We start from the raw sequence: 22,679 nt of genomic DNA on the forward strand, positions 1-22,679 counted from the left end.
AACTAATACATAGAGAAGGGGAGAGTAGTTAAGGATTTCTCCCAGGTTTCTGAGAAGAATAAAAGATAGGTGGTCATGCTGATTCTCCCTCTGAAAGAGTGGACACTTGAACGAAGGCTGGGAAGTGTCCAGAGGCAACACTGCCTTTGTCACTGTAATCTCTCCAGGTCACTCCATCCACTTATTTCTCTCCCTCCTCAGTTCCTTGTAGTCTTCCCTCTTTCAACTTCACATCCCAGAATTTGGTAAGCTTATAGATTACAGATCCAGATCTGTCTGTCTATCATCATCATCATTGTCTTCTCCAAAATCTATTATCTTTCCTTTTCCCCAGATACCTGGACATTTGAAACTCAAAAAAATATGAAGTTGCATTCCATATCATCCACCCTCTTCTGTTATTTTGTTTTGTCATACCTCATTGAGGCAGTGAATGGAGAATGTTGGCCTAACCAAAAGGTGGAATGGCCAAGAAGAAGGAGGAGCTAGAAAAACAAGTAACATAAGGGATAATATCTTAATCTTGCCACAATAGTTTCCTTTTTTAAAAAAAAAAATATTTATTTATTCATGAGAAACACAGAGAGAGAGAAAGAGAGAGAGAGAGAGAGAGAGAGAGAGGCAGAGACACAAGTAAAGAGAGAAGCAGGCTCCATGCAGGGAGCCTGATGTGGGACTCGATCCCCTGTCCCCAGGATCAAGCCCTTGGCTGAAGGTGGTGCTAAACCACTGAGCCACTTCAGCTGCCCCACAATAGTTTCTTTTGGGGTAGAGGATGAGACGCAGAGAGCTTATTGATGCTAGCTAGTATAAGGAGCAAGTAAATGATAGAAAAGTAAATGATAAGATAAATATATACTGAATAAAATATTTGTAAATATAGATTAATGTATCTTAAATATATTTATTATTTTAAGCAGTTTCCATTGTAAATGAATGGATGACAGGTCACAATTAGAGCATGCAACTGAGTGGAGCAAAGCTTTAACTTGAGTGAAATTGATGAAGATTTGGACATTGACTGCCCCTAAATGGATTTCTTCCCAAACCTCAGCTTTTACATTCACTATCCTGATATCTTTAGCCAGCATTGCCTCACTTATTAAACCATTGAGTATCTTTTGACTATGTTTAATATTTGTTTTCTATTCTTTTGTAAATTATTCAGGATTTTAGCTTCTGTCTTGCTGTCCCCTACTCTGCAGGTGAAATATACAAATCTTTCTATAAAGTTACCTATTCATTTTCAAGAGTGTTCATTTCTCTTTTCCTATATTTGTGGTGTATTGTGATTATTTGGAATGGCTGTAAATGAGGGCATTTTGGTTAACCTAAGTTTCTAACACTCAGAGAATTTTTAAATGGTTCCTCCCATATGTCTCCCATAACCAAAAGATGATTCTTCTTCCTTTATCTGTGACATTCAACTACATTGGCCAACCATCTTGGCTTGTCCAGGACTGTTGTGATTTTAAGCACTGAAACTCCCACATTCTTGCAAACTTCTGAGTTTCAGGCAAGCTGGGACAGTTGATGACCCTACATCCCTCCATGACCTTATGGATCCCTTATCTCTCCCTTGCAAGGTCAACAAACCTAATTAAGGTATTTAATTTTTCCCTTCACTCTGGATTATTTCAATGCACTTCTTTTTTTAAAAGATTTTATTTATTCATGAGAGACACAGAGAGAGCAAGGCAGAGACATAGGCAGAGGGAGAATCAGGCTTCCTGCGGGGAGCCGATTGTGGGACTCGATTCCAGGACCATTGCATCACAACCAAGGCAGATGCTCAACCATTGAGCAACCCAGGTATCCTTATTTAAATGGACTTCTAAATGGTCTCCAGTCATTCCTTATTAAAATCTAACTGCCATTGAACACCAAATTAATTTTCCTAGAGGGCTGTTTTGGTAATGTCATTGTTTTGTTGAGATACTTTCAATGCCTCCCTTTGCCCATCAAACGAAGCTTAAATGTGTTAGGCTTGTATTTGATGCTCCCCATAATCTTTCACCAGCCAACCCTTCTCATTTTTCTTTTGATAACTCAGAAGTCACCTCAGTATCTTTTAGAGCTTTACAATCATTATTTTAAACAACTGTATTTTAAAAAATTAGAATACTGAAGTAACTCAATAGAAGTTTCTAGTTGATAAAATCTGGATAAAGCAACTCTTTCTGTGTATGTATTTATATTTATCTTTTTCCTAAATGCTTATGTTAAAATATATAGGAGATCTTAAAAAGAAATTAGTTCCTTTACAGAACAAGTTCAAGTTAGAATAGTTGTTACAGCCCATACCATAGGAAAATAACCATAAAATGATCTGGAAGGTGACAATACTTTAGTAAGCCATGATTATTTTACTTGTCATCCTCACCGACAAAACTAAGGCTGCCTTATAAATTATCATTTTCAAGAGGGTTCAATTACTACTTAAAACTTTTCTAAATTCTGTTTCATTATTTCTTGTGTTGTTACAAAAATCCAACAGCCCTCAATTGTATTATTTATTTGGCTTCACAATCATTCTTTAATGTCCTAAAGAAAATATTCTCAGTAGGCCATGAAAAACAATACCTTGTATATTTCTCTTTTCCATGACTGATAATACAGTCTTTTTCACATGAAATAATAACCTAGAGTTTTTTCATTTATTCTAAGCTTCCTTTTTTTTTTTTTCCCTTGGATTTTTCAGGCTGTTTCTTCTCCTCATAGTTTTATTGATGGGTTTACTTTTGTCTGTTGAGGGGTTTAGTGCATCTCTATTTATAACCCTGCAAGGCTGGTCTAAACTCCTGAGGGGTTCTGCTTGCTCATCCACTTGTTCTCCTCCTTGTAAAGACTTTGGTGTAAATCCAGTGTTGCCCTTCAAAGCAGGCAAGTGTGGCTATTAACAGTGCTTGGTACTTGCTAATATACATACTGCCATCCATCATCTCTTTGTCCTTTTGTTACTCAGATGCCAACAGTCTCAGCACTGGTCTCTGCTGTGACTTTTCCTCTCTTTTAGGTGCATTTCTCATTAAGAATGAAAATGTGTAAACATTTTGTGTTTAATATGAATTGACTGTTATAAAAATATTCTTCAGTTGGCATTGTGTTTCAAATGAAAATGCCTTTGAATTATACGTGCTTTCATTTTCTTAGATTGCTATATTAGAGTAAAAGTCAGTATCAATTACCCATTCTTTTCTGCTTTCCTCATTAACAACAATCTACATATCCCTAGAAATAAATATCACATGTTGACCTGGAATGGGGCTTTTGGGTTTGTGATAGATTCAAAACATGATCATAAAGGCTTTGACACTTCTGCCATCAAGAGATGGAGCCTAGGTTCCCTCTCTTTGACTTTTAGGTAGGGTTGAATAAGTTGAACTTCATTAAAATTAAAAACTTTTGCTTCATAAGGGACAATGTCAAGAGAATGAGAAGATAAGCTACAAACTAGGAGGGAATATTTGCAAAAACACATCCGATAAAGGACTGTTATCTAAAATATGCTCTATTTTGGGGTGCCTAGGTGGCTCAGTTGGTTAAGCATCTGACTTTGATTCAGGTCATGATCTCAGGGTCCTGAGATCGATTCCCGTGTCAGGCTCTGCACTCAGCAGGGAGTCTGCTTTTCCCTCTCCCTCTCTTCTGCCCTCCTTCCACTCATGCTGTCTCTCTCTCAAATAAATAAATAAATAAATAAATAAATAAAATCTTTTAAAGAGTAAATAAAATATGCTTTATGTTGATATGATTAAAATAAGTTGCTGGGATTTTGATCACAATTACACTGCATCTATAGGTGTTGGAAAAAAATTGATATATTTACATCATCTTCCTATCCATGAACAAGGATTATCTCTCCATGTAGTTAGTCTTTGATTTTGCTGATCACAGTTTTTTTAAAGATTTTATTTATTTACTCATGAGAGACACAGAGAGGCAGAGTGTTGATCATAGTTTTATAGTTTTTCTCATCTACGTCTTGTACACATTTTGTTAGATTCATGCCTAAGTGATTCATTGTGCTGCAAATATGAATGGTACTGTGTTTTTAATATTAAAGTCCACTTATTATTTCTGGCATATAAAGAAGCAATTGACTTATATACATTAACTTTAATATCCTGCAACCTTGCTATATCAGCCGTTAGTTCCAGGAGGTTTTTGTTTGTTTGTTTGTTTGTTTGGTTCTCTCAGATTTTTTTTAATAAATTTATTTTTTATTGGTGTTCAATTTACCAACATACAGAATAACACCCAGTGCTCATCCCGTCAAGTGCCCCTCTCAGTGCCCGTCACCCATTCACCCCCACCCCCCGCCCTCCTCCCCTTCCACCACCCCTAGTTGGTTTCCCAGAGTTAGGAGTCTTTATGTTCTGTCTCCCTTTCTGATATTTCCCACACATTTCTTCTCCCTTCCCTTATATTCCCTTTCACTATTATTTATATTCCCCAAATGAATGAGAACAGGGTATTATGCTGAGTGAAGTAAGTCAATCGGAGAAGGTTCTCTCAGATTTTTACATAGATGGCCATGTCACCTGCTAACCAAACAGCTTTATTACTTCCTTCTAAATCTGTATATCTTTCATTTCTTTTTCTTGTCTTCTTGCATTAGCAAGGAGTTCCTATGTGGTGTTGAAAAGAAATGGTGGGAGAGAACATCCTTGTGTTGTACCTGATTTTAGTAAGGGAGTTTATGTTTCTTACCTTTCAGTATGATGTTAGCTGTAGATTTTTTGTAGATAATCTTTATGAAGTTGAGAAAATTCCTTTCTATTCCTAGCTGAGAGTTTTTATCATGAATGAGTGGTTAGATTTTGTCAGATGGACTGCTTTTTTATACATAATTCTGAGTGTCAGATATGACTAGACTATTTAATTTCTAATTTTTAGTTTCTTCATATGTAAAAAGAAAACAGTAATGATATCTTTTGTTGTTGGCCTTTTTTGTTGTTGTTTTGGGATAATTTTACAAGAGAATGCACGCAATAGTGCCTGGGACATAAGACCTGAATATTTATTTAGCTAGCCATTGTTACTATCACAGGTAGTAATAATAAACATTCTTTTGCTTTTAGTGAGACTAATGGTTGCTTTTTTAAAAGAAATATGGTGAAATAAACAAGATACAAAATTTATCTTCTTAACCATTTTTTAGTGTAAGTTCAATAATCTCACTAATCTCCAAAACTCTTTTCATCTTACAAAACTGGAACTCTTTACATATTAAGCAATTCCCATTTTTCCTTCCCTTTAGCCCCTAAAAACTACCCTTCTACTTTATGTCTCTATGAATTTGACTACTCTAGATACGTCATATAAGTGGAATCATATTGGATTTGCATTTTTGTAACAATTTCATTTAGCATAATGTCCTCAAGGTTGATCCATGTTGTAGCATGTGTCAGAATTTTCCTCCTTTTAAGGCTATTATTCCACTAAAGTATATACTACACTTTGTTTATATTTTCATCCATTAATGAGCAATTCAATTGCTTCCATCTTTAAGCTATTGGGAATAATTCTGCTATATACATGGTGCACAAATATCTTTTTGAAATCTTGCTTTCAAATCTTTTGGTTACATAACATGATGTGGGATCGCTATATCATATGGTGGTTCTATTTTTAACTTATTGAAGAACCAACATACTTCTATTCAGTGGCTACAGCATTTTACATTCCCACCAACAATGTGTAAGTTTCCAATTTCTCCATGTCTTCACTAACAGTAGCTATATTCTGTTCTTCTCTTATTTTCCTTTCTTTTCTTTTTTCTTTTTCTGGTAGTAGTCATTCTAATGGGTATGAGGCAGTATTTCACTGTAGTTTTGATTTGCATTCCCCTAATGATTATTGATGTTGAATATCTTTAAGTGGACTTATTGGGCATTTGTAAAAATTCTTGGAGAAATGTCTATTCAGGTCTTTGCCCATTTAAAAATTATATATATAACTTAAATGGGCAATATAATTTTTAAATATATATACATACATAGATATATATTTGGCTATTGTTCAAGTCTTTGCCCATTTAAAAATTATATATAATTTAAATGGGCAATATAATTTTTAAATATATATACATACATACAATATATATTTGGCTATTGTTGACTTGTAGGTGTTCTTTATATATTCTGAGTATTAACCTCCTTTCAGATATTATGATTTGTAAATATTTTCTCCCATTCTGTGGGTTGCATTTACACTCTTTTAATTGTCTAATACGTGTGGTTGCTTTTTGGAAAATATCTTAATATATTATTAATTCAGCCAGAACCAAATTTTGAAAATGAATAATCATAAATGTAAATAGGATAGTAAAATTAACCTTGAATCAGGGATGATTCTCATTTTAAATCAAGCTTCACTTTGAGATTCACAGAATGGATAGTTTTGATGAGACAATCAAGTAATCAAAGGAATATTCCTTGCTAACATTACATACTTTCAGGAATAAAGGAATATTCCTCAGTTGTTGGAATTTTGTCAGTCAGTGTCAACTCCCAATGAAATGTACAGTATCTATTAGGTGCTATACTGGTACCCTTACTGTAACTCACAGAGGCCATTACACTGACTTCTATGGAACATGCCTTGCAACTTGTTGATAGAAAACCTTTGTAGTCACTGTTGTAGCCCTTGAGGCATATGCAAGGACTTACTGTGGTTACTGATCTTATGTGGTTGGCTTCAGACACTGCTCCATAACAGAAGATCAGGGTTTCTTTCCCTTAAAAACAAATCAGTTTAGTTTTCTTTGGTGTTGCCTTACAATTACATACCTCAAAGTATATTTTAATTGATCTCTTGAAGTTTTCTCTATCTAGTTATCTACCAATTTCCATTATGCTTGCTTAAGCACAGATGTTTTGAATAAAGATTTATGATCAATTCTGACTCCCAGTTAGAAAATGTATTTTCTTTCAGTTACATAGAAATCAGCATGAGAATTCTATCTAGGAGTTTAGTAAAATAACAGGAAAGTCCTATGTAAGATTAAAACTCACTAACCTTTGGGCAAAATCTTGACCTTTTTACATGTGAGAAATGGTGAAGTAAGCTTAATATATCTATTTTGGGGCATCAGTGAACAAAAATTATTACCAAAAATTTAACACTTCATGCATTCTTCCACCCTCCAAAAGGAATTGTGGGGTACCTGCTCTCCTGAACTTTTGAACACTGGATGAATGAAGATAATTTCTAAGATTTTGAATACATTTTGTACATGTATGTAGCTCAATTCTTAGTAGCTTCAACTTAATTTCTTTCTCTAGACCTGTAATATATTTTAAAATTCGTTAATTATACACTTAACTTGAGAAAGTACTGAAAAGATATTAGGAGCAGATATTCATATGCTGGAAAGAGAGGAAACTGGAACCATGAAACCTATCCTAGCTCTGCTCTGTCAGCAATTATCTCTGTGGCTAAGGGCAGGTCACTCATACTTTCAAGCTGTCATTTTCCTAATTAATCTAAGCCCATTTAAGGCTCTAGAGTTTTATTTTCCTAAAGGTATACAAAAATTGTACAAAAAGGTAAGGGAACTGCTTTTCAATTACACACACATGTGCGCGCACACACACACACACACACACACACACACACACACACAAAGCCCTTCCTATTTGAGCTCATCTCATGTCAATTATTAGCACTGTCAACTTACTTCATTTGAAATAACAGCATACAAGAAGTGCTTACTTGTTTAATTACTTATATATCATACTAAGAGGGCAGAGGGCACATTAAGATGAATCCATTATGGATGCAGAATGGACAGAATGAATATATAATGGATCTTGTGACTGAGATTCATAATTTTTGATACATATCTGTATTACTCTGGCAGGGCATCAAATAATAGTCAAATGTAACAAAATAAGAAAAAGTACTAATATGAAAAGGGGTAAGTTATGACTTCCATTGCACTTGGCTGTAGATACTAATTTCATCATGACAAAGAATATTGTGACAATTCTTTTTGTAGTTAATGTCTAGATAATATCCAGAAGAAAATGAGCAGAATGAAGAAAGTGTTGAGAATCACTGACATAGGTGGGAAGGTTAAAATAATTAGGATATTTAGCCTGAACTGAGAAGTCTGGGGGAGAAATTGAAGACTACCTGTTAATAATCAAAATGATGCTATTTAGATTTAGGAAATAAAAATGAGACCAGAAGGTGGATATTTGGTAAATTCAATTTGAGTTTCAAAGAAACAGGGTTTTATTCAATATGAGGGAAAACTTTCAAGCAATTTGAATAGTCTAATGATAGATTGGGTTGCCTTGTGAGATCGGCATTTCCCATAATGAGGGATTTTTCAAGCAGACATCAGATCAGTAGACAAAACTCAAATGGCTTTCCAGGCATATAACCTAAATAAACAAAGTGGGTCAGCTGGGGCAAATGAGTAGTGTGTATTCCACCTCACATTAGCCAGATTTCTGGTTTTGCTAAAGAAGCAGGAAATCGGGATTTTTATTTTAGTTTTCTGATATATACATGTTGGCTTAAATTTTTTTATACACTGTGTGGACTAAAAGAGAGCCATCTGGTTTGAGTATAGCCTGACCCATCTAGTTTGATCTCTGAACTCCATTTGTTATACCTAGTAGCCTTTTCATCCACAGGCTAGTCACAGAACTAGGTGTTTAGAAGATGGGAACCCTAAGAAGCTGGGGTGTCAGGTCATCACACTTAAGGAATGAATAGTATTTACAAATAATTTATGATATAAAGTCATTGTATGCACTAAATTATACATTTGCATAACCATGTAGGAACAAGGACCACCTCTCCCAACAAAATCTGTTACTATGAAAAGAAACACATGGCTGCCAACATTTCCCCAGACAGTGCTTTCAAAGTAAACTATGTAAAGATAGAACAGGAGGGAGGAAACTTCAAGTAGATTCTGTAGATTAGGTAATGAAGCTTCATGATCAAGGGCCACCAATTAGGATTAGTATAATTCAAGAAATGGCTATTGGTGATTTCCTGATTTTTTCATCCTTATGAGGTCCTGTACTATTTATTATTCTTTAAATCTTTTAAAAAAATAAATTCTTTCTTTTTCTTTTTTCTTTTCTTCTTCCTGTTTTAATAAAATAGCACTATCTTTTTTCTCATTGGGAGTCTGATCCAGAGCCTTCTCCAAGATTTCCACAAATCTTCAGGGCTTATTTTCTCAGTACCTCTTTTTCTCAGCAAACTTCTTTTTTTCACTCAGTCTTATATCCTGCGCCTGCTGTGCCTTTCAGTCCTGTATCAATCCAGATGTGAATCAGACAGTGGGAAACTATCAGGATGGCGGCCATCTAAAGGTGCAAGGAGGGAAGTATAGCTGCCACTTAGTTCTAGCCAGTTGTTGGAAATACAGAACTTTTCCTTTCCCATTGCATTATAGAAAGGCAGTTGTACCAGACTTTTCTCCTATGAATTAAAGTGCTCCTCTTAAAAAGCAGGGATATTCAGCTGTTTTGGCTCTAAGTTGTATTTTTTATTGTTTTCAATTACACAGTGATAGTATGCATGTATTTTACAAACACTTTGAAACAAATGGACTTCTGCTGCCTGAAATCTGCTGAAAGTGGATGGCTTAGAGTAGGTTTTAGAAAGACTGGTGACTGGGCAAGTGGTAAGAGCTGGTGAGAGAAAGGCCCAAAAGTAAAACTTCAGAAGCAGACATGGAGAGAATGTGGAAAGAGAATACAGATTACCAGTTCCAGTAGAATAACAGTTACCAACATTATTGTAGAGGTTGAAGAAATCCTGTTCTTTTTCTCCTCATTTTTTTTAGACCAAAGCGAGGGAGACTCTCCCATCCTTTTTCCTCTTATTTCCTTTTTTTCCCTCTCTGACTCACTTTCATTATAATTGCTGATCCAAATAACTATTAAGTGTCCCTAAGTTGTGGCAGGTTTCCTCTTGGTTATTAGACCTTCCGGCACTCAGTTGAAGTAAGCTTTCCTCTCAGCTCTCTGTAAGTATATTGTAAACCATATAGCTCACTAGTTTCCTAAGTGGTGTTCTCAGAAGCAATACCTGTATTAGTTCCCAGTTTCTCTGCTGGATAAGCAGTGTGGATTTATCTGTGGTTCTGTGGATGGACCACATGCCCTTGTGGGTGTCCCTTTTATAAAGAAATCATAAGAGCAATCCTTAGTAAAGAAAAGTAAGTCAGCTTTGGTGCTAGGTAGTCTGGATTTGGTTGCCAATGCTTTACATGAGTAATCTAGAAATTTTAACTATCTATCATTTGGGAACTTAACAGATCATGGGAGTTCACTACTGAGTGAGGGAGCTATTGCTTCTATGGGATAATGAGCTTGGGTAATCACGAGCAGCCCCTTCTAATGTGAGAATTGTGATGTGACTCTTCCCCATCATCCTACCCTCCTCCCACTTTGGTCCTAAGTGGTTTATTATCAAGGCAAGTCTGAGGGATCTCTCAGGTTCACTCTTGGTAATTCTACTTATCACATGACACATGATATCTATTCCTTACTCAAAGCCTGTGATCCCACTAATTTTACTGTTCTATTTCCTTCTACCTATTCCTTGAAACTCATGGAATGTAAACCCAGGAGCCATTTTTAGTCATGTGGCCTAGGAAATGCAAAAACCTTGTCTAAAGGGGAGAGCAGAAATGAGACAGTGGGAGAGATGAAGAGGGAGACCAAAAGGGAGAGAGAGGCTTGACAGTGTTTGAGTTAACACTTCCAGAAATTTCTGAGACCTGGCTATATTTCTAGCCTGAGGATTAGCCGTGAAATGCCTGCCCTAACCTGGTTTGTGATGGATTTCTGGTATTTGTAAGAAAAAAATGCTGACAAAGACATTGTGCTTCCTTTAGAAACTGCCATATCCAAACAGAATGTTAAATTTAGTCATAAGAGATTTCTCTTTTAAAGGGAGTCTGAAAAAAAAAGGTGAGTCTAGAAGAAGGCTTCAGAGTATGTATTATATGGGATTACTTAAGGTTTTCTTCTTTGTAGAAGCTGCATCACTTGGAGTCACTTGAATCTGGATTTCTATCACAGCTCCAATAACTGTAAGCTTTGAAAGTTTGAAATATCATTTAAATTTCCTAAGCCTCAGTTTCCTCATCTTTATTGAAGGAATTTATCACACAGGATTGTTTTAAGAATTGGCATAAAACAATTAAAGTGTCTAGCACAGTCTGATACATTCAAATATCATATCACATTTTTAAATTTTGAAAATAAATCTTAAGCATGAGACATGTTTATAATAAATATACCAAACAATAAAGCAAACAAGTTAAAAAAAAACAGGATTAGGCAAAAGGATAAAAAATCATCAAAGCACACAATATATTTTATATATATGTTTTTTTTTTAATTTTTTTTTTTAAATTTATTTGTGATAGCCACAGAGAGAGAGAGAGAGAGAGAGAGAGAGGCAGAAGCAGACTCCATGCACCGGGAGCCCGATGTGGGATTCGATCCCGGGTCTCCAGAATCGCGCCCTGGGCCAAAGGCAGGCGCCAAACCGCTGCGCCACCCAGGGATCCCCTATATATATGTTTTTTTCTTAATGACTTCTGATTGGATGAATCTTACCCATATTACAGAAGATAATCTGTTTACTCAAAGTTTACTGATTTAAATGTTAATCTCATCTAAAAAAAATCTTCATAGAAACATAAAGAGTAATATTTGACTAAATATCTGGGTACTGTGGCTTAGCTAAGTTGACGTAAAATTGACCATCATACTAAGACTGATTTTAAATTTAACTTAATTTTACATTTTTTAAAAATTTATTTATTCATGATAGTCACACACACATACACACACACACACACACACAGAGAGAGAGAGAGAGGGGCAGAGGGAGAAGCAGGTTCCATGCAGGGAGCCCGACGTGGGATTCGATCCCGGCCTCCAGGATCGCGCCCTGGGCCAAAGGCAGGCGCCAAACCGCTGCGCCACCCAGGGATCCCTTAAATTTAATTTTAAATTTTCTAGTAGCCAAGGGAAAAATGAGAAACACATTTATTTTTATTTTTTTTTTAAATTTTTATTTATTTATGATAGTCACACAGAGAGAGAGAGAGAGAGAGAGAGGCAGAGACACAGGCAGAGGGAGAAGCAGGCTCCATGCACCGGGAGCCCGACGTGGGATTCGATCCCCGGTCTCCAGGATCGCGCCCTGGGCCAAAGGCAGGCGCCAAACCGCTGCACCACCCAGGGATTCCGAGAAACACATTTATAAGTAGTCCTTTTTTAAGAAGACATTTCCTTAGTAGGGATCATTTGCCTCCAAACACTAAATTTATAAATATGGAGGCAACTGCATGGCTCCGTGATTGAGCATATACTGTGCTTTTGAGTGATGTGACTCTTCACATATCATAAAAGCATATATTCTGCTTTTGGCTCAGGTCATGATCCTGGGGTCATGGGATGGAGTCCCATTCCGGGCTTCTTGTGAGGAACCTGCTTCTCCCTCTGCCTATGTCTCTGCCTCTCTCTGTGTGTCTCTCATGAATAAATAAAATCTCTAAAAAAATTATAAATATGTGGCTACTTTTACTTCTTTTCAAGTTTGACTAAATAAACTTTCTAGGTATCTTAGAATTAGGAATTATGCCAACTTCTTCATCCTGTCACTAAATTCTGTCCTTTCTGACTCTAAAATTCTTTAAGAAATGTGGAATACACATTTCCACCCCATCCTTTTGCCAAAGCCTTAGTTCAATGTCTCACTGTTTTTCACATGACCCTTGGCAATAGCTTCCAAACTTATTTCTGTTTTTGCTTTGATCACTCCAAATGGCTTTACACAGCCACTAGACAGCCTCTTTCAGGATAAAATTGCTATGTTACTTCTCTCCTTATTTAACAGTTATCTCTAATGTCACAGCGTATAAAATCTAAAGGCTCAGCATCACTTCCTTACATACATCTTATGACCATATCAAATTATTCAGAATTTTTAGAAAATGCCATTATTTCAAACATTTCTGTCTGTGTACAATGCTGTGTCCTCTGTTGAGAATGGTCTATCCTCGTTTACCTAGACAAACAAACACCAGTCACTCCTTAAGGATCAACTTAAAGGCCACCTCCTTTGTCAGACTTTTCCTGACACAATAACAAGCAGCTAATCCTTCCTCCTTCCACACCGTGGTTTTCTTCTCAGATGTTGGAGGTGTTTGTGCTTTCATCGATTAAGCACCAGGAAAGCAAAGCAGTTGGCTTGTATGTAGCTTATGTTTCATATATATATATACCATATATAGTGTCTTTAGAACTTTAGAACTAGACACCTACTCAGTGCTCCATGTGGGTGGTACACCATTCCTAACTGAAGCTGACTAGGAGGATTATTGACCATGCACACCCTGATTTACATGCCCATCGAAAGGAGCAGTATGGAGAATTACTTGCACTATTTCTATTTTTTCTTTTTCTTTCTTTCTTTCTCTTTCTTTCTCTTTCTTTCTTTCTTTCTTTCTTTCTTTCTTTCTTTCTTTCTTTCTTTCCTTTTCTTCCTTCATTCCTTTCTTTTCCTCTCTTTCTCTTTCTTTTCTTTCTTTCTTTCCTCTCTTTTGCACTATGCTTCTATAGTTTAATACAGGCAGGATAAATTATTATACTATATAGTGTGTAACTTGATCATACTTCATTAATCTAGACATAGCACCCAGTAAGCATTGTGGTATAAATTCTTGTTTTACCTTCTGTCAATCCTCAGTCCATTGCAGAGTAGAAAGCTCCATAAGGGCAGATCTGTATTTTTTCATCTCTGTTTCTCTTCCTTATGCATATTAGGACTTCGATGGCCATGGATGAGATCAGTTAAGAGAAGGCAAAGGAAATGGCATTGAAATTCCTTTCAGCTATAACTATGAATTTCCCATATGATGAGGTGGAATTTTAACATTTCTGGCTGTTTGTCATCAGCTTCCACACAGGGATAAAACTAGTCTACTTGATAGGCTTCTGAAAACTAATATAGGACAGTTAAAATCACATAAATGCTAAATAATAAAGTGACAAGCACAATATGTCAGGGGACGCATGGTAATGCAACTATGTCTGTAAAACATTTACTGTATTTTGTCTCTAAAATGTACAACAACAACAACCCACCAAATGGCGGCATCTGTGCTTATTTCCTCCCTGGTCCTCGATATTTGGAATACTTTCAATGTTCAATGCCCAAAAATGCAATAAATATTTTTACTTTGATACATTCTTATTTTAACATTGGAGTTGGTACCAGCCGGAATTGTGGGGTTACTCACATCACATGACTCTCCTCCTACCATTCAATGTATTTACAAGTGAAAACATAAAATGAACATGAAAGACAGCCTGGGAGGGAGAGTAGATGATAAAGAGGAGGCACTGCAAAATGCATACTCAGGGCAAAATGTAGAAGCCCAAGAGGGGTTTATAGGCAATTTTGGTAGAAGTGTTGGGTAGGGGTAGGAGGTAGGGATAGTAGGTATGGATGAGCTCTTGTCTTGGAGCACCAGGTGGCACTACTGCTTTCCCTCCTGGCTACCATATACCTGTGTCAGGGATAATTCTAGAAACCTAAATTTTGTAGGAAAGGCTGAAGATTGGAGAGCTATGTAGGTTGGGAGAGAAATGGGTACATAATAAAGAGATCAAAATATTCCTTATTATCACATCCTAAGAATGGCTCTAATTATGGGAACCTGCCAGTATTTAATATTTCACAAAGCATAACAGGGCATACTATGGTACTGTTTTTTTTTAATATATTAAAAAAATAAATTATTTATTTATTCATGAGAGACACAGGGAGAGAGGCAGAGACACAGGCAGAGGGAGAAGCAGGCTCCATGCCGGAAGCCTGATGTGGGACTCCATCCCAGGACTCCGGGATCATGCCCTGAGCCAAATGCAGGTGCTCAATCGCTGAGCCACCAGGCATCCCCCTGGAATGGTATTGTTAAACTCAAATTTATGAAAAGGAAAAATTGTTTAGCTTAGGGTATTATGATTATAAATTTATTATCAAGTTGACTTGTCAAGTTCCTAAAGACAGAGAAATGTGTAGAAAACAACCAACCCAACCCAATCCAAACCAAAAGCAATCATTATAAGTTACTTAACACATATTTAACAATGCACTGGTAACATCAGGGGAATCTGCTTATGCTATAAGAATATTCTTTCTCTTCTGTAATAATTGGTTTCTTGAGGCGACTGAATTGTGTAGCTTATCAGATTTCCTTTTTCTAATTTGCTGTTAGTAAGCTTAGAAATGAATATGGGATCCAACTGCAGCCAGTATAATATTTTGCAGGATGGTAAAATCCCTGTCATATCCCTGGCTTCATCTTACATCTTGCTTATACATTTTCATCTGTGTCTTATGTTCTTTTGTCACTTTCACTTTTAATTTATGTTATCTTGTAGAAGTTTATATTCCCTTGAAACCTTCTTTAAATGCTTTCTTAACTAAAAGAGGAAAAGGCATTGATTAATTACATGATTATAATAAATCTCCATTCATATACATTGCTAGGTACCAAGAATCAATAGAATTACTCCTGCCCTCAGGAAGTTTACAGCCAAATGACAGTCTTGTGAGGAACTGTGCCCTAGATAAAGAGTCTTTTTAAGATATAAGTTTTAGGAGTAGAGATATCTAAGAGTAAACTCCAGGGAAGGAGGAATACTTGATTCCATGTTTAACTTTGTAGTTCTACTGTTGGCTTTGTGTGGCCTCGGGCAAGATGGATAACCCTCTCCAAGCATCAATTATTCATTAGCAAAAGGTAGCTTCATCTTGGGACAGTCAAACACTCAGGTAGTGTAAAGGGATGAAAGGCATGGTGCATAATCTTTGACTATTGTTATATAACATTTGATTATAGTATCACTCCCAGTGAAATCAGTAGAAACAAGTTAATTTAAATCGTGTACTTAAAAGAAAAGATGTACTTTGAGTGAAATTCTGCACATTTTCAACAGGAAAGTGCCACATCACAGAAGTTACAGGTATGGTAGATCCTGTTTTCATTTTAAGCTTCTATTTTCAGCAGCTTGAGACAAATATTTGGAACTGTGTTCCTAGTGTAAAAAGTAAATGTTTTTTTTTTTTTTTTTTAAAGTAAATGTTTTTGAAAAAAATACAAACATAAGCTTCTCTAGGGTTTTAAGGCTAGAAGAGAAGGAAAGTGAAGAGAGTAAAATCAGGAGAATTCTCCACAGATTATGTTTAAGTAAATTTTAGAACATACCTAACACTTACAATGACTTATTTTCTCAAATTTTTCCTCCTTTTTAGTTTATTAATCTTTCAGTCTTTTTTTTTTTTTAAACAGATCTGAAACAGATGTAACAGGGTACGTTGCTTTGTGGAAAATAGTGGTGAGGGCAGCCCGGGTGGCTCAGCGGTTTAGCACTGCCTTCAGCCCAGGGTATGATCCTGGAGTCCCAGGATTGAGTCCCACGTCGGGCTCCCTGCATGGAGCCTGCTTCTCTCTCTGCCTGTGTCTCTGTCTCTCTCTTTCTGTGTGTGTCTCTCATGAATGAATAAATAAAATATTAAAAAAAAAGAAAATAGTGGTGAGATTATTTAGGGATAAATGGAGAAGAGAGGTGGGAAATGCAGAAGGAATCAGGTAACTCGACTTATATCCTTAGGCTTAGTGACTTAAAATATAATAGGTTCTGGAGTTAGAACAACCTGGCTGGACCCCAGTTTACTCTGTGACATTGGGCAAGTCCCTTAACTTCTCTCAGCCTGTTTTCCTTGCATAAAATGGGTATAATAACAGCAGCCTTGTTGAAAGGATAAACAACATACAAGAATATACAACATACCTAGTTCAGTGCTAGGCCTAGAAGATCAATAAATGGCAACTAATAGGATGGATAAGGCTCATTCAAAATTAACTTCTTTCATTCTTTTGACCTCTGTTGGAGAAGAAAAGAAATGGCAGCTTTGCTCCATTACTTTGCTCCACTGGAGGTGGCACAAGACTTTAGATCAATTTAATTGTCCTTAAACTATTGTACAAGGCTGGTTTCCTATTAGTCTTTCTTCAGTTTTGACAAAGTCACCCCCTCCAGGTTCTCATTTGCCACTCCAATCTGCCTTGATCAATAACTAACTTCTATGAGGTCTGATCCTACCTGCCTTCCTTATTCATTTTCAGAGGAGAGGGACCATGTTTTAGAAAAATTCCTTAGCATTCAGCACAATTTCATGCTAATTTTGCTTTTCCTCCATGACAAAATTTTCCTGATGCTACCATGTCAGGATACCCAAAGACGAGCCTAATCCCCAACTTCTCTTTTGCTTTTATTTCCTGAACTTCTTGCATTTGATGACCAGTGAAGCAAGCTGATACTTCTTCAACACATATACTTTGTGTAAAGTATTTTGCCAGGTATATCATACATGAGGAGGCACAGCTCAGTCTCCAAACTCAGGTATGTAATAAAGGAGACTTTCTTAAGTTTTTTTTTGTAATTGAATTTAATCTCTAATTTGAATCTCTAGTTTACTAAGTAATATTCGCTTAATATCAATAAATTGGGGCTCCCTCACTCAAGAGTTTATGTACCAGCAGTTGGGACAAATTCCAGTTATTTTCATTTGTCAGTGCTGATGTCTGCTGAAATATCTTCATGCAGGTCTGGTTCTAAGAATTTGTTCTACACAGGTCATCCATTGGACCTCTCTCATCCCTTCCTACAGAACCTCTAAGGGTGAGTTCAAGTCTCCCAGGACATATTCAATTGCTCCTCTACCACTCAGGGAAGGAGCTTTGCTTTTGCATGCATGCCAGCTATGCAGACTTCCTCCTGTGCTTCTCAGGAACCTGATAGACTTAATTAAACCAATTTGTGAGGAAACTGAGTCTTAGATTGGCTCAGGAACTTGCCCATTACTTTATGTCCCTCATGGAAAGGAGCACATTTTCAAAGCAAAGTCCAAGTATTTGCATAATTTGTGTTCCTTCCATGATGCTGAGTTACCTCAGAGTTAAAGTATTAGGCCTTTTCAATCCCCATGCTAAACTCTATCATCTAGTACCATCTATCATCTAGAACTTAAACTTCCAGAAATTTTTTCGGCACCTACACTAAAATTGTATATTCTTGGGCCCAATCACAGCCTTCCAGAATCAGTATCTCGAGTAGCTAAGCCATGAAATGAGTAAACTCATTTCATAATTATTATTCATCTCAAATCTTGCAAACCATGTTTTAACATGTGTAAATAAGGTTTTTTTTTTTTTTTTTTGATCTTGGTATGGAGGGTCAGAAATGTCTGAAATAGAAGAAGCTACAGCTAACTACTTTTGAAGCCAGCTAACTACTGAAAACTTTGGAGACCAAGGAATGACCTTCATACTGGGGGTAAAAAAAAAAGAGGAAGAATAATACGAAACAAAAGATGGGTTCCTGAGACAAATTTCCCCTCCTTGATTATGCCTACAGGCATCCCCATGTGAGTAGGTATAAGCTGGTGAGAAAACATATTTAATATTTAAAACTAAAGTAACTTCTGGGCCTTAGCCCTAAGTCTATATTCCAAAATGAAATAACTCTGTTATTATTTTTAATTCCCCCTGCCCAATACCCCAAGGCATAAGGTGCTTGACATAGCAGTCTAGGTGCTAGTACACTTTCAGAACCAAAGTAGCTTTTCTATTTTATTCTTCACATCACAGTAAAAATGTGTTAGATGGGTTGAATGTCTGGCTTCAAAATTTCAGAAATTTGCACCTAAATTGCACCTGTAAAATATGTTCTCACACATGCAAGCAAGTTATTTTACTTGCAAATTATTGTTTTGCATATGCAATTACTTGCTTGCATCTGGATATACATTTTGTGGGACAATTAAGTGTTTATGTTAGAAAATTAGATCACTAATTTTATGTTCATTTATATAAAGCTTAGAACGTAAACTTCCAGAAATTTTTTCGGCAGAAAGATCAATATATGCTGCATATGGTCTAAGTGGGTTTTGGGGAAACATTCTTTTATCCAGTCATTTGTTAATGTGACAAATATTTCCTAAATGCCTACTGTGGGTCTGATGCTGGGCTAGATGCTAGAGTTTCAGTGATAAACCAACAGCCCACATTCTGGAACATGGGTCTTAACACTGTCCAGTCAGGTTTAAAGAGATAAGCAATTTATTAGTATATTGTTTTATAGCTTCAAAATAACCAATTTTCATTATTAGTAACCATCTAAATCTCAAGTAACTTCCTAATGTGTGCAAAACAAAGTCAAAAGTTGACAATTGTCATTTATTCCTCACTATGTCCAGCTGATGGAGTGAATAATAAAATAAGGAAACTATTTCTGAATTTATTTTTCTTTTTTTTTTTTTAATATTTATATATTTTAGGGAGGGGGGAGAGAGCACATGCATGTGAGTGGGGGGAGAGGCAGAAGGAGAAGACAGAGAATCCCAAGCAGATTCCCCTCTGAGCATGGGGCCCCTGCAAAGCTTGATCTCACGACTCTGAGATCATGACCTGAGCTGACATCAGGAGTCCTATGCTCAACCAACTGAGCCATGCAGGTGCCCCTGTTTTGTTTTCTTTAAAATTCACAATATCACTATGATAGTTCATGTGTTTTCTGTGGAGTTGTTGGACTCTACAAAATACAATACATGTATGATTTGTAAAAGCATAATTTGATTAAAATTAAAGGCTAAAATAGTCTTTGAATGAATGCCCTTCCTATGTGGATGATATTCAGAGGTTTTGTGACAAACACAGGTTTTTACACATCTCTATAAGTATAAAACTAGATTTTAAAGGACTTGGTCTGTTGGAACACTGACTTCGTGATTAGAAAGATATCATTTTACACACCTCCACGGTGCTTCATAAATAAAACTATATTGATACACATGCATATATATATATATATACATATATATATATATGCATCTTGTTTCTATAAAGTCTGTAGAAAAACAATGGTGTGTAAAGTACATTCAATTTTTCACTTAGAACCTAATCATAAAAACGGATTTATAGACATTTTGAGTTGAAAAAACCTTGAAGGCATTTTTGTTTCAGTTACCTTATTTCACAAGTGAGTAAACTGAGGCTTGGGAAGGTTAAATGAACTTTAAATGAACTTTAAATAAACTCATTCAAAACTTTAAATGAACAGTCTGAACTGTATTCTTTAAAGACAGAATACAATCTAAATCTGTTATATAGGTCTTCATTATTAAAACAAAACAAAACAAAACAAACTTTTTGTGAATAAATGTAATAGAAACCAATTAACAATATCTTTGCATATCTCATGGTGATATTGAATGTGGACCATCTTTAAATGAAGACAAAAATTATATGAAGTCAGAGAAGAGTGAGGAAGGCAGCAGAAATCCATCCTCTTTCTCGACTAGTGTTCTAGTAACAACAAAGCCTGACACCCATCAAGGGCCCAGAAAGAGAAGCAAAGATGGTCAGAGAAGGAATAGGAACAGAAATATCTAGGCATTTTATGTATGTACACATGGTCCTTTTTGATTCAATCAGAGTCTCGAAAGAAAACAGATGTCAAGCATACATTAAGGAAATTACAAGAAAGTTTATTTACATAGGAAATAACTACAGAAGTGTGGGCTTGTTAGAAGAACTATGAAGAATGTGAAGTACCTCTGGGTGAGTAACTGTGGAGCTGGTATCACTTCTAGACTTGAAGGAATAAGAGGTGAGAGTGGTTACTAGAACTTAGAGAATTCTTCACAGAGAGCTGCAGTGGAGGAACATAGCCCGGTTGAGGTGACGGATCCATGGGAACAAATACCCCAAATATCATTCTCTCCTCATTTCTCATTTCCTGCTGGTGTTTCCATTGCCTAATTGTAACTGGAAGCTACAGAGCAGGGAAGCCCACTAATGTCATCCATTTATTGGAAAGAAGGCTGGGTGAAGAGGTATGGGCAAGGATCTGGAGATGCGAACAGATGGTACATTCTTACAAAAAGGTACATTCTTACAAAAAGGATTTAAGCACTATCACAAGGATATATTGATGTCCCAAGATCATATGGTTTAAAATACAGTGAAAGGAAGGGAGGGAGGGAGAGAGAAAGAATAGAAGAAACAAATACTATTGAAACAAAAAGACCCATTTATATTAATGCTCTAGAGGTAGATAGATGAGCAGGTAGCTGCTCTGCTCCATGAGGGCATCCACTGACAGGGATTCATTTTCTTTTTACATTATTCAGCACCACTGTGTTTATTTACATTTTAGTCTGTAGGAAGACTGAGTTGTAGGAAGAGAGTAAGAGGTCAAGTAGCTTCCTCTTAAAGAAGTGACTAAAAGATTGTACACTTCATTTTCTGGGTTGGATACACATCTTTACCTTTCCAGACTCTTTCAGTGTTGGACCCTTCTCTGACCCTCAGATGTGTGCTTTGCCTTGGCTACCAACAGAATGATAATTCAAGGCAAGTGTTTGGGCATCTAGGATTGATCAATCTTTTGCCTTTTGCCTAGAAAAGCTAGGCCCTCTATTTAGTCCATCTAGATAAGCTCCACACATTGAACAAACGAAACTTGCAAGTGACCAGCTGTGTTTCATGGAAGCATCATTTTACATCTTGCATACTTCACTTCTGTCTATCCTCATCCTTGATCCCTTGAATTTACAATTCCCTAAAGAGCATCATCACTTTCATCTTTGCTTCAGGCTTTATGTTCTAGGGCACCTGCAATAAAACATATATATATTTACATCTAGCTGATTGGCCTTTTTCTATGATGAAACTGGAGATAGGAATTTCCTTTAATAAGTATAATGAGAGAAACATGGATCTTGGGGAAGAGTGAGTTTTTTTTTCCATGAGAGACACAGAGAGAGAGAGAGAGGCAGAGACATAGGCAGAGGGAGAAGTAGGCTCCTCATGGGGAGCCCGATGCAGGACTTGATTCCAGGACCCTGGGATTATGCCCTGAGCTGAGGGCAGACTTTCAATGACTGAGGCAGCCAGGTGTCTGTCCTGAGTGAGAAGTTTTTTCCAAAGGGGAACTAAATACATTTAAGAGGGATACCAACAAATATGCTAAAACAAAATAAAATGCATAACATAACCCTTTGCACAAAATAAAACCAAAGTTTGCTTTTAACTTTTATAGAAGCCAGCATGAAAAAGGAAACATTGTTCATTCCTATGGTCATGATATCTACGAAATAGAGGGAAGAAACCCACAAAACTTGTATCCTTAAGAGAATTCCACATTCTTGATATGAAGATCAATAGAATTCTCTTCCTGAGTACCAGATCAGTTACCAATACTATTGGAAGTAAGCAACAAAAACATCCCAGTAATTGTGACTTTATAATGAAGATTTTTGATGACCTCACTTAATAAGAAATATAAGGTAAGCATATTATTTTTTATTTAGTGGCGCTCCAGTATCATTAGGGACCCAGGTTCTTTTCATCCTTTGCTTCTCCATCCTCAGTATGTTGTCTTTAATCTTTTACCTTGTCTTCTCTTGGTTTTTTTTTAATTTTTTATTTATTTATGATAGTCACAGAGAGAGAGAGAGAGGCAGAGACATAGGCAGAGGGAGAAGCAGGCTCCATGCACCGGGAGCCTGATGTGGGATTCGATCCTGGGTCTCCAGGATCACGCCCT

The sequence above is a fragment of the Vulpes lagopus genome, chromosome 2 (assembly GCF_018345385.1).
Source record: "Vulpes lagopus strain Blue_001 chromosome 2, ASM1834538v1, whole genome shotgun sequence".
NCBI lineage: Eukaryota > Metazoa > Chordata > Mammalia > Carnivora > Canidae > Vulpes > Vulpes lagopus.